Here is a 14434-nt window from a genome sequence, read left to right on the forward strand (position 1 = left end):
AAATGTACTGGTTTGGAACGATAAGTTACAGATATATGTCAGTGGTTCTGAAATCCCCTCAATTACCTTTTTCACAATTTTCATATCAATTTCATTGCAATCACTAGATGTTTTGTATTTGCATTTATTAACAATATCTATTATTTCCTTTTCTTCTACTGGTGTAAGGAACATTGAGCTAGGGTTCCTATCTATAAGGTTGTCATCCCTATCCTCAGATGACAATGGATCAGGAATTTTTTCTGCCAGGTTTGGTCCAACACTTACAAAAAAATCATTAAAGCTATTAACCACATCATGCATATTATCCTTTATAATGTTGTTATCAATAAAATATTGAGGGTAACTCTGTTGTCTAGAACCATTTTTAATAATACTATTTAATATGTCCCATATTCCCTTAATATTGTTTTTGTTAATATTCAATATTTTGCTATAATATTCCTTCCTACATACCCTTATAATATTTGTTAACTTATTTTTATATTTTTTATATTTATTTTCTGTCTCTTTAGTTCTTTGTTTAATGAATTCTCTATAAAGTGTATTTTTCTTTTTACAGGCATTTTGTAGTCCCTTTATGATCCATGGTCGGTCTGTGTATTTATGTTTTCTGCTATATTGTTTTAATGGACAGTTTTTCTCATATAATGAAGTGAATATTCTTTAAAATGATTCATATGCATTGTCAGTATCATTTTCTTTATATTGAAAGAGATATTGACTGATGACTGCCTACTGTAAACATAATTACAGCAAACATGTCGGTAGTTTGGCATCTGTCCTCTGACTTTTTATGTTAACAATCCGTGTTGCGTGTTGCGTTTGGAAATAGGGCTGTTGTGTCGCAAATGCCAGGGCTGTTTTTTTATCCCAGTCCGCCCCTGACTAAGAGAGAGAGGATGATTCAAGGGGACAGACTAAAGAGAGGAAGAAAACGATGGAGACATAAAAAAAAAGAGAGGGAGTAGAAGATGAAGACCACTTTACTATAAGGGAGCGGAGTTGATAAGCAGAGGGAAAGGACAGATTAGCTCTAATCAGAATGGCAGAACTCCCCCTTTCACTCTTCACAGGGGCAGGAAAAGAGAGGGAGAAAGAGAGGGGGAGCAAGGGAAGAGTGGAGACCAGAGAGTTTTAAAAAGAATATAATAATATTCAGCTTCTTTGATTGGTTTGAACTGTTTGATTTGTGACTTGGTCAGAACACCAGGATGTTGGAGGGTTTGAGCACTGAGGAGGACGGGGCCGAGAGGTCACTGACGGAAGACAACGTTGAAAGCTACAAAGTGAACCCTGCACCACAGTGGTGTGATCAAGTCTCTTATGGACACATCAGTGTGTGTGTGTGCCGACGTGTGTGCGTGTTCACACAGTATATATTAATATGTATTGTGTGTATATGTTATATTATATATTAACTGCATTTTGTTGTCTGGTACTTGTCCTCTACAATGACAATAAGGTTGAATCTAATCTAATATGTCATGGTGTACAGTATTGTCAATATTTAGGTCTGTTTGATTTTACTTATTTTTTTTTTACTTGGCATGGGTGGTTTGTGTGTGTGTGTGTGTGTGTGTGTGTGTGTGTGTGTGTGTGTGTGTGTGTGTGTGTGTGTGTGTGTGTGTGTGTGTGAGCACAGTATATGTCTCTGTGTGTGGAGCGTGAGTCATGGTGTACAGTACATCAATATTTAGGTCTGTTTGATTTTACTTTTAATTTTTGACTTGGCATGGGTGGTTTGGCTGTGTGTGTATGTGTGTGTGTGTGTGTGTGTGTGTGTGTGTGTGTGTGTATGTGCATGTGTGTATGTGCATTTTGGCTGTGTTAGTGGTTAGGAGGGGGACTCATTGGACATTGGACCTGCACCAGGTTTGTAGATGCCATTGCCAGAAGATAACATTTTTGGTCATTTCAGTTTCTAGTTCAGTTAGCCTGCACCTCACCAAACCACCTACTTAAGACACACTATTGGAAAACATCAGCTGAAGATCTGAGATCATCCATCATGGGACAGCTTCTGGTAAGCGCAGATAGGGACTATGTTTACAGGCTCATTTACAATCATGTGAAAAAGATAACCCCATGAAAACCTTTGTCTTTTTCAACATCAACATGTGGACATTTGATATAACTAAACAAATACAACTGAAAACATTTCTTTTAAAAATGATTTGATAAGAGATAACAAAGAACAAAATAGCTGTCTGAAGGAAGATTGTAAATGCGTATGAGTCTGGGAAGGGATTTAAAAAGATCTCCAAACAATTAGAAATCAGACATTCCACCATCCAGAAAATAATTTACAAGTGGAGAACATTTAAAACAACTTCCAACATGGCCAGGTCTGGCAGTCCTAGCAAGTTCAACCCAAGAGCAGACTGCAAGATGCTTAAAGAAGTCTCCAGAAATCCTAAAATGTCATCACAGGACCCACAGGTAGCTCTTGCCACAGTTGATATAAAAGTACATGCTACCATCAGAAAGAGACTGCACAAGTTTCAGTTTAATGGGAGGTGTGCAATCAGGAAACCCTTGCTGTAAAAAACCCCATCAGGGCAAGACTAACGTTTGCCAGAGAACACCTAGACCAGGTCTTCTGGAACAATGTGCTTTGGACAGATTAATTCAAAGTTAAATATTTGGGCACAGTAACAGAAGACAGCATTTGAGCACAAGAACTTCATACCAACTGTGAAGCATGGGAATGGAAATGTCATGATTTGGGGCTGCTTTGCTGCAGCAGGGCCTGGCCAGCTCACCATAATAGAATCCACTATGAATTATTTATTGTATCAGAAGGTGCTTGAGGAAAATGTGAGACTATCTGTCCAAAACATTGGATACAGGCTCATCTGTTTCTATTATTCCAGAGAGTACTTACCAGACACTTTTCCATACATGTGTCCTTGCTGAGCCTACAGTGAATCTGCTTACTTACTCCAGAGAGAAAATTCCTGTTAAAGGTTGCATGCATGCTACAGTTGTTCATAATGGACATTCAGTTACAGGTTCATTGATAGTGGTTGAATCAGGAAATGCATTGCTGGGACTAGATTTATTTGTAGCATTGCAGATGTGCATTGAGGGTAACAAAATTATTACTGTTAGCTCTGCTAGCTCTCCTACTGTGCTCCGAGCACATACTGTACAGAGTACCACTCCACAGACCGAACCAGAGGTTCTAGTACAGGAGTTAGGGTGTGCAAAAGGTTTTATGCACAAAATACAGGTTAAACCAGATGCTGTGCCAGTACAGCAGAAACTGAGGAGGCTTCCGTTCTCAGTGAGGCAGGCTGTGACCGATGAGCTCGCAGATCTACAGGAAAAAGGCGTTATAGAACGTATAGACGCATCTCCATGGGTTTCCCCTATAGTTGTGACCCAGAGAAAGGGGGGAGGAAAGCCTCGCCTGTGTGTTGACCTCAGAGAACCTAATAAGGCAATCATCAGTGACTGTCATCCCTTACCGCACATGGATGAACTGTTCGCTGAGCTCCGTGGAGCCACAGTCTTTTCTACTATAGACTTAGCCTCTGCTTATCACCAGTTGCCATTGCATCCAGATAGCCGTGATTTAACTGTGTTTATCACGCATGAGGGTCTCTTTCGTTTCTGCCGAGTGCCATTTGGCCTCGCTTCTGCTCCTTCAGCTTTTCAGAAAATGATGTCGACTGTACTGACAGGCCTGCCAGGCGTACAGGCCTACCTGGATGATGTGATTTGCTACGGCATCACACAGCAGGATCACGATGTCAGCCTACGGAGAGTGCTACATGCTCTAAATGAAGTGGGACTTAAACTGAACATGCACAAGTGTAAGTTCAACCAGAAAGCTCTGCGCTTCCTGGGCCACACTGTGTCCAAAGATGGTCTTCATCCTGACCAAGACGGGGTCAGTGCTGTGGCGAACGCGCCTGCCCCGCACGACACATCCTCCCTGCGGTCCTTCCTAGGACTTGCATCGTGGTATAGTAAATTCATACCTGACTTCTCTACTGTGGTGGAACCGCTACGTGCTACACTCAGGGAATCTACTGACACTAAGTTTGAATGGACAGCGGATGCAGAGTCCAGTTTTACTGAGGTTAAGAGACTGATTACTGAGAGTCCTACCTTAGCATTATATGATCCTGAGTTACCTACTTATGTCACTACCGATGCTTCTAACTATGGATTGGGGGCTGTAATGAGCCAGATTCACCCAGACAATACAGAGAGAACCATAGCTTTTGCGTCCAGGACACTTTCTCCTGCAGAGAGAAAGTACTCTACCGTCGAGCGTGAGGCGCTGGCATGCGTTTGGGCGGTGGAAAGGTGGAGAACCTACCTGTGGGGACATCGTTTTGTCCTACGCACAGACCACCAAGCGTTGACAACCCTACTCACTTCCAGGGGTACGGGTCGCGCAGGTCTGAGAATAGCGAGATGGTCTGCACGTCTACTATGCTTTACTTACGATGTCACTTACCATCCAGGGAAACGTAATGTGACTGCTGACTGCTTGTCCAGACTCCCTCTGCCTTCGACAGGAGAGGTGGAGGAGGAGCCAGACATGGTGGCTACTGTGTTCACAGGTTCCTCACATGCCATATCTGTGACCGAGTTCACTGCTGCCTGTGAGGCCTGTCCTGAACTGACTCAACTGAGACAGCAGATACAGAAAGGTTGGCCAAAATGCAGTAAGAATGTGACAAAGGAACTTGCTCCATATTTTAGAGTGAGAGATGAACTGGCTGTGGATGAACTACTTGTCATGAGAGGCCCCGACCGTGTGGTGGTTCCTACTACACTACGGTCTAAAGTTGTAAATTTAGCTCATGAAGCGCATCAGGGAATAGTGCGTACTAAACAGAGACTACGAGAGCTATATTGGTGGCCGCAAATGGACAGATGTGTCCAGACATTAGTAGGCTCATGTGTACCCTGTCAATACAATGACAAAACAGCCAAAACTGCGCCTGCACCACTTACCCCAGTGGAACTGCCAGGTGGACCATGGGAGAAGGTGGCCATTGACATTGTTGGTCCCTTTGACTGTGCGACATGGGACTGCCGTTATGCTATTACACTCACAGACTATTACAGTAAGTGGCCAGAGGTGGCGTTTGTCTCTACTGTAACTACAGAGGCGGTTATTAGCTTCTTGACTACAGTGTTTAGTCGTGAAGGTAACCCTTCCTTCCTGGTCTCTGACAACGGATGTCAGTTTACTTCCCATGCTTTTGCAAGCTTTCTGGGAGAGAGAGAGATAAAGCACCTGCGTTCCAGTGTTTATTATCCAAGAGCCAACAGGGCTATTGAGAGATTTAATCGAGTTCTCAAAGAGTGTATTCAGACGGCTGAGAGAATGCACAAGCCATGGAAACATGTAGTAACAGAGTTCTTACTGAACTATCGCGCTACGCCGCATGCTACTACAGGAGCTACTCCCTTTGAGTTGCTGAGGAACAGAAAGATGCGTACAAAACTAAATGTCCTCCCTGTCTCACACCAAACTAAGTCACATGAGAAAGTGCAGGAGACAGTGAGACGCAAGCAACAGGAGAGTAAGGAGTACACAGACAGAATGAGGGGAGCGAAAGTGCCCATGTTCCAAGTGAATGACACCGTACGTGTCCGCAGACCGGAGCATGTAAAAAAGGGATCATCAAGATTCACAGAACCGCTGACAGTAGTTAGTAAAGCAGGACAGAATACATACCTGCTCAGTGATGGTCGAAAATGGAATGCATCCAAGCTTACACGCTTCCCCAAGGATGCTCTCTCTGGCACCAGTGGTGAAAAGGAGATTGAGCTAGAGGAGTTCATGGTGCCCGAGACAGAGAATGTGTTTAATGAACCAGGTCCAAGAAGGAACCTTAGAGTCAGAAACCCACCTAGGTGGCTGGTAGACTTTGTGCCGTAGAGAACGTACTAAAAGGGTAGGATAGAACACGGTTCTAACTTAGTACAAAAAGGTCCTACAATGCAATGACAAAAGTGAATGTTCATTTCATGTTTCACTGTCATAAACTGTTTATTGTTGTTATTCATTATGCTGATTCATTCATTTTCATTTCCTTCGTTTTCATTTTATTTCAATTGTACTGACACCAGTCTATAGAATATTGCATTCGTTGAGGACTGTAATCCCTTTAAGAAAGGGGGAAATGTTGTGTCCTGTTTATACCGCCAGTGGGCGCTAGTATGCAAGTGATGTATGCAGTGACGGAAGTGATGTATGCCCTTCCGGAGGTGAAGAACGGGAGTTAAATAAATGGCGAATTGAACAGCAGCAGCGTGTCTCCCGGTCTCATTCTTTTACTAACTACTTCTTACTACAGAATACCACACACGCATAATAGCAAAGTGGCCTTGACCACGCCCCCACGTCTTAAGTTTAGATCTACCGCCTCGTCTTATTGCTTAAGACTTATGAAGTGCATAATAGGGCCCATAGTGTGTCCTAACTTTTTCCTCAGTAGGAATTTATCTTTGTTACTTTTTTGTTAAATAAATGAAAACAAAAGTTACATTTTCATTGTTCTTGGTTCACTTACCTCAATTACCTCATGTTCCATTTCAATATGATATGATATACAGTTAGGCCTGCTGTATTGTATAGTATTAAGATCTATACAGTATATACACACATTCTTTCATGATGGGTGTAACCTCAAAGTGCATTTCTCAGTCAGTTTCTCAGTCCATTTATCTTAATAATACCAATATTAGCTGTCACAGTCTCACTGCACACACACACACACGCACGCACGCACGCATGCACGCATGCACGCACGCACGCACGCACACACACACACACACACACACACACACACACACACACACTTAGACACACTACTTAGAGGGGAGGGAACAGGTGGTTAGTGTGAACGGAACACTGTCCCCCCCCCTCCCAGTGACCTGCGGCGTTCCACAAGGAAGCATATTGGGACCCTTACTGTTCCTAATATATGTGAATGACATGTCATCAGCATGTGATTGCAATTTGTTCCTGTTCGCGGATGACTCGGCTCTGCTGGTCTCTGACAGGGACATATTGCAGGTGGAAAAAGCGCTAAGCACTGAACTGAGTAGAATCTGCATCTGGCTAGCTGACAATAAACTATCAATACACCTAGGTAAAACTGAAACCATCCTATACGGATCCCCATCTAAACTCAGAAAGGCTGAACATTTAAAAATAAAAGTGGGTAACATTAATATCACAAGAAAAGAGGATATTACATACCTGGGCTCCATCTTAGAGGCAAATCTTTCCGGAGATAAAATGGCAGCAAAAGTAATCAAAAAAGTGAACCATAGAACTAGATTCTTGTACAGGATATCCTCACTTGTCAGTAAAAACACACTGAGGACCCTATCAGGAGCTCTCATTCAATGTCACTTCGACTATGCCGTAACATCATGGTACTATAGAACCACAAAGGCCCATAAAACAAGACTCCAGACAGCCCAAAATAAACTGGTTAGGCTTCTGCTAGGCCTCAACCCTAGGACACATCTAACCGCTGCTCATTTTTTGAGCCTTGATTGGCTACGAGTAGTTGACAGAGTGCAGCAGCTTGCACTGGGCCTGGTCTTCAAGATTCGCTACACCACAAAGACACCCAAGTACCTGTCAACATACTTCCAAAAAGTGAACAACGTCCACACATACAACACCAGAGGAAGCTCCACGAACCACGTTCAACCGCGTTGCACCACAAACAAGGGGTTAAACTCGTTTGCAAACTATGCAGTAAAAATGTGGAACGCCCTTTCTATAATCTTAAAGGAGTGCAAAACACTGCCCACCTTCAAAACCACTCTCAAAAAACATTTACAGGAGGCTGCAATCCGTAACTGGACCCTCTAAATCAAAAATCAGATTAAAAGACCCGAACTACCCACTGTACATACTTTGTGTTTTGTCCCCCGCCCCCACCTGTGGTGTATGTCCCCACCTGTCCTACCCGCTGTACATACCTGATGTTTTGTTGTATTGTTCTTCCCATGATGGATGTATTTTTATCTTGTAGATAGTAATAGTTATTTGTCTGTATTATCTTGTAGATAGTAGTAGTTTGTTTTGTCGGTCTTACATGTAACGATGAATTGAGAATCAAGGACCCCAATTGAAATAAGCCAGTGGCTTTCTTGGGCTTTTATCCTGTTAGTTGACCTTGTATGTAATATGTACATGTACCTACTTCTGCAAATCTTCTAATAAAGTTTTCAATCAATCAATCAAACACACATACACACACATACCACACACATATGAAAGCAAAGAAACTAGACTCAGTCAGAAGTCAGTTTAATTTTCTTGATAACTTGAATGAAGCTTTGGAGGAACAGTCATTCCAAACTAGTGTAAATGCTAGGAAGGTGACAGTATTCTGGCAGTATTTCACCAGAAAACTAAACATTTTAAACTTGATTAGATTAGCACTTAGTAGCTTCAATAATAAGGGATCGTAACGTGAACAGTAAACAAACCAATACACAAATAGCAGTGAATAACATAACTAAACATTACAAAATAACATAGATGAACTTACATAGTACTTAGTATAAACTATTTGTATAGGGTTAGAAGTAAGAAGTAAATAGATAAAACATTTAATAAGACAATAGTTAATGGAAAAAAGACATTGATAGAAGTGTTTGTGTTTAATCATAACTGCTGCAAAACATGAAGGTTTTTAGCTTAGATTTTAATATTTTAAGGGCTTGGGCCTGTTTGATTTCTTCAGGGAGTTTGTTCCAGGAGCATGCAGCAGCCTGACTGAAAGCTGCTGCACCGTGTTTTGTTTTTACTCTTGGAATGCTTAGCTGATTAGCCTCAGCTGACCTTAGGGACCTTGCGGGAATATAGGGTGGGAGAAGATCTGATATGTATTTTGGTCCAAGACCATTTTGTGATTTGTATGTAATCAGGAGGATTTTGAATTCAATTCTCTGAGAGACTGGTAGCCAGTGCAGGGATCTCAGGATTGGTGTAATGTGTTCAAATGTCTTTGTTTTTGTTAGGACCCTAACACCGGCATTTTGGATGAGCTGCAATTTATGAACAGCTCCTTTCGATAGGCCTGTTAGTAGACCATTACAATAATCAAGTCTACTCTAAACAAATGCATGGCTAAGTTTTTCAAGGTCTTGCTTGGACATGAAACCTCTCATTCTTGTTATGTTTTTCAGGTGATAGTAGGCTGATTTAGTTATCGAGTTTATGTGGCTGTTGAAGTTTAGATCAGAGTCTAGAATTACACCAAGATTTCTGACCAGTTTTTTTTAGTTTGAATAGAGAGAGAATCAAGTTTTGCACTGACTTTCGATCTTTTGTTAGGTGCACCAAATACAATTATCTCTGTATGTATTTGCTCAATGCAATTACAGATATTGTCAATGGGACTATAGTCGTTCAGTGAGAGGGCTATGTAGATTTGAGTGTCATCTTGTGGTAGGCAATTTTGTTGTTTTTTATGATGTGTCCCAATGGAAGCATTTAGAGATTAGAAGGGGGCCAAGGATTGACCCTTGGGGAACCCCACATATAATTTTAAGTTGGTCGGATACAAAGTTGCCAATGGAGACATAGTAGCTTCTGTCCTGTAGGTAGGATCTAAACCAGTTTAGGGCAGTGCCCGAAAGTAGCAAACACAGGCAAACAGAGACAAACAAAGAGAGGAATCTCAACCATGCTATGCTATGTTTGTTTACAAGAAAAATTACTAATTTTCACCTCTGAACTCAGCATGTGACCAAAGCATGTGACCAATGACAATCAAGAGAACAGGGAGACACTGAGACACTAGAGCTTGCTAAACATAAGAAAACATGTAACATGACAGACAGGGTACAGTGGAGTGGTTGAGGGGTTAATCCTCACTTGATGATGATGATTGGCGGTCCATGTAGCTCCCCAACAGGTAACCCAGGCTCTCACCCAGGGTTTTCACAGCCTCAGTGCTCCTCCCTCCTAGAGCCACATTGAGAGCAGCATCAACCACAGACATGTTGGGTTGGAGACTTTGGAGACTTTGGAGACTTTGGAGACCTCTTCCAAAGGCCCCAATAGTGGATGTGGGCCGCCCGCCCATCACAAGAGATGTTACAGCAGTAGCTACCTCCTGTGCATGCTGAACCTGGAAAACACACACACACACACACACACACACACACACACACAGAGGACAGACAGAGAAAGGAAACATGACATCAGCAAAGATACATCATCAATGCTTGAGAAGCAGTGCTGTCAAAGGGGGTTCGTTTCCTAGACCTAGACTATGCTAGCTGTATCAGTAACGTGTCACGTTGCCTGAGAGGGGGCTTTACCTGTCGAGACTCCTGCTTCCCATATCTCAGCCCAGTGGCAAAGTGCTCACAGTTCCTGCTGAAGAGGCTGTAGCTCCTCTTCTCCCCCACCAAGCCCAGGGCCTCCTTCACAATGTCCTCAGGACGCCTGGGATGGTACTTTCCATCCAGCAGGTTGTTGACTCTCCAGCTGTCCTTGCCCACAACCTCCTTCAACCTATCCTTCTTCACCAATGCATTAGAACAAGCCACTGACGCTAGGCTGTTAGCTTGAGCTCCGGGCTCCTCGCCTGGATGGAGACATGGGAATCAGAATAAACATGTCACGGCTTGATGAAAAGGTCCGCATGTCGGGAATTGTGAAACCTAGCAATCGAGTACAAATCTTGTGTTTTCCGGTTCTTTGCATATGAGTGCCCTCTGGTAGGCTACTGCCAACCCACATCCTCATAAATAGCCATGTGCGAGTGTCTGTTTGTTGACAAGGTAGATGCTGCCATCAAGAAGTTTTGTCAATCAACATACTAGTCACAGGATTGTGCTCTGTCAATACACCTTCTCCTTTGTTTTTGGATAAGTGAGTTACATGTGTTGTTTACTAAGCTGTGTGTGTGTGCAAGTTTGTATGTGTGTTGCCGACACACTGACAGTGAGTTACATACCATAGCAAAATGTGTTAGTTTGCTAACTATGTAGTGAGTTACATGCCATAGCCAAACGTGTTAATTTGTTAACTAGTTACATGCTAAGCTGTGTCAATGTTTACTAGGCTAGCCACACAGGTGTTAGCTTGTTAGCTAGCTAGCTTTGTTAGAGATAATCGATTATAGAAAAGGTAAATGCTTTTGTAATGAATGGTAAAGTTGTGTGGAATAAAAAAGAATGATTAATTCACAAACTGCACATCACTCATATTTGTAGATTTGCTGTAGAATAATACTGTGGATTAAAATGATTTCACTAGCCTATTTCTTTCTGTGCAGTATGTAGGATGACTTCAACAAGTACAGTACACTATGTTCATGAGAGTCTATGGAAAGCATGCAAGCCTACACCATAGAAGTGTCCGCACCTCTGACTTGAAATTTGTCTTACAGATTGACGAGGTGAGAGGTTCTGAGAGATGTGAGTCACCAGCACTTCAGGTATTTGTCATTGTCATTGTATTAGCAATTATATTTTATGAACATAGCAGTATTTTGTAAAAATACTGTGTTGATAACAGTGGCCAATCAATTTAAATGTACTGTTTTTTTTACTACAGCTTTGATGCCCAGATGGCATGGGAAGGAACTACACAAGTTCCACTAAATGCATTACGGACTATAATGATAAATGCATACACACAGACACAACATTATTATTGTTTCCTTTTGTCATTTCTTTCATTGTCATTTAGTTTTCTCTTGCTGCTGCAATGTCGACTGAAACTGAAGCCATAATAATTTTACTCTCTTGTACTTATATAATGGGATAATATATAATTATATAAATTATATATAATATAATATAATATAATGGGATGTAATAAACTTTTGGCACACATGACAATACAAAAATTATGAATCTTAAATTATTATTATTATTTTGCAATTTAAACATGTCAGCCCTGTAAGTTTGTTTCCTAAGGATTAGCTGACAGGTAGATAATGACAGGTAGTGTAATGGGGGAATGGTTGTCCTGGGGGAGTGGTTGGGCCTGGAGTTAACCAGCTATTGTTCCCACCCATTACCTGCTGGTGAAAAGTCTCTGTGAAAACTTTGAGGCTGAATTTCTTGATTTGTTGATTTGGGGGGTATCAACATTCAAATATGCATAACCTCTTCAACTTTCAATGTATGACACATCATTTGAAAGCTTACAATCTGTCCTTTCATAATCTGGAAAAAAAAATGACATTGCCCTACTTGGGGACAATGTTTTCATCAGATCCTGTCACAAATCAGAAACAGAATACAAATCTGAAAACGTTATTGTCCAGCAACATATGGTTGCTAGGAATTTTGTTTTGGTGTTTTATACAAAAGATAAAATGAGAGGTTTACATTAGAGAAAACATGCATACACTTGTATACAGATACATACATTTTAGAAGAACAAACAAACACACATGCATTGCATTGTATTTGTGTATGAAATGTGCTAAATAATTTCTGGTTGATAATTTCATAATCTCAAAGCCAATTAAAGCAAATTCTGAGAATTTGGGATGCTTTGGGCATGACGTGTTGAACATGCTAATTTAGGGTCCGTTGACTTCCATTGATTTTTGGTTTAAACTGCTATCAGCTCAGCTACCAGTTACAGTGACAATGGCCAAATAAACAGAACCAAAGTGTGGATTGAAGCATGTCCTAGTCTATAGACTCTTTTCAGGGTAAGTTACCAAATATGTTATTTTTTAATTTAGATGAATTACATTATAGACTTTACATTATAGACTTAACATACTCTACCAGTGTCCTGACAATAGTCAGAGCTCATTATCATGTCAATATTATTGTTATTATTTTACTCACAAGGTGGCGCTACATGGACGATGAGCCCTCCACCGATGTACACAGCCCAGTGACTGTATATCCCACGAGGTATTTCTATCAGGTCCCCCTGCTGTGCTTCTCTCTGTGGAAACAGTGTAACAATGTGTACAGTACTTCTTGCAGTTATAACATCATCACACTGCGATATGGACAGAGTAAAGTGTTACCAACATTTGTAAACATCCTCTGCGACTGAGGGGAAGAAGCTATAGGGGCACTAGCCCTATAAACTAGTACATTACTAAACCTGTGTCCCTGCACTAGCCCTATAAACTAGTACATTACTAAATCCAGTGGTGTAGTCTACGTGATACGCAGGACTACGGCGTATACCCACTAGGAAAGGCCAAGAATTTCTGTATACCCACTTAAAAATGTGTGAGGATACGTAACAGCGTTTTGTGACAGAACTTTCACACTTTCATTCATAAAATTCACTCTGTCTGTGTTACGAAGCACTGATTTTTGGACCATTGGGACTGACTATAGCGTCATATACCATCAACGGGGGGAAATGCAACATGAAATATGTCAAAATGCAGCACTATCGTGCACAGATCAGCCTTAAAACATGTAATGTTAGATATAATGTTAGACAGGGAGCGCAGATTTTTTTTTATGCCTTTCCGAAATGAAAGATATGAGGCTGGGAGGGAAAAATCCAAGTATACCCACTAGAAAAAACTAGTCTACACCACTGACTAAACCTGTGTCCCTGCACTAGCCCTATAAACTAGTACATTACTATACCGGTGTCCCTGTGCACTAGCCCTGTAAACTAGTACATTACTATACCTGTGTCTCTGTGCACTAGCCCTGTAAACTAGTACATTACTCTTCATGCATCCTGCACTTACCGTGCTCATGATTTGTTATCTCAGAATGACACTCCTTTGGCGAAAGTCTTCAAATTGTCTGAGAAAAGTAACTCTTGGTTTACAGAAAATGACTCTGGACGTTCTTTCGGTTCTCTGAACCAGTCTGACTAAAATAGAGAGGAATGCACTTCCTGTTTAAAGAGTTGGGGGCTGACAACTAAAACTGAAACTGAAACTAAAATAAATGCACACCTCCCTCTTACAAGTTGTGTATATCACTTCACAGTCTGCTCCAAAGCATTTTATCTCACAAACCACACACACACACACACACCCCTCTGTGGCTGCCCCCCACCCACCTCTATTGACACGGTTGATGAATGTCTCTCATGATGGTCGGGGTAAACCAATAAACGTTGATCTCGTCATGGTTAATGACAATGCCGCTTTGATCATCTGTGTTGGGGTCATGACCGTAGCATGCTGTGGGATAGCATAGCACAGCACAGCGTCACCCTCTCCCTTGAATCAAACCACCTATTAACTGTAGTGCCTGATATTAAACTAAGATGGAGAATGGAAGGATGGAGTTGGAGAAGGGGGTTGTTCATGGTGAAGAGAATAGATGTTCCTCAGTGGGGAATCGAAACCGTTCTCCATTCACTCAAAACCACAGACTAAGACAAGCCTCTGGGCCAAGTCGAAAATATTTTGTCTGCACAGTGAATTTATGAATCTCACTATTCATTCTTTATTTCAGTGCAAGA

This window comes from Nansenia antarctica, assembly GCF_963989245.1.
Source record: "Nansenia antarctica genome assembly, chromosome: 6".
Lineage (NCBI taxonomy): Eukaryota > Metazoa > Chordata > Actinopteri > Argentiniformes > Microstomatidae > Nansenia > Nansenia antarctica.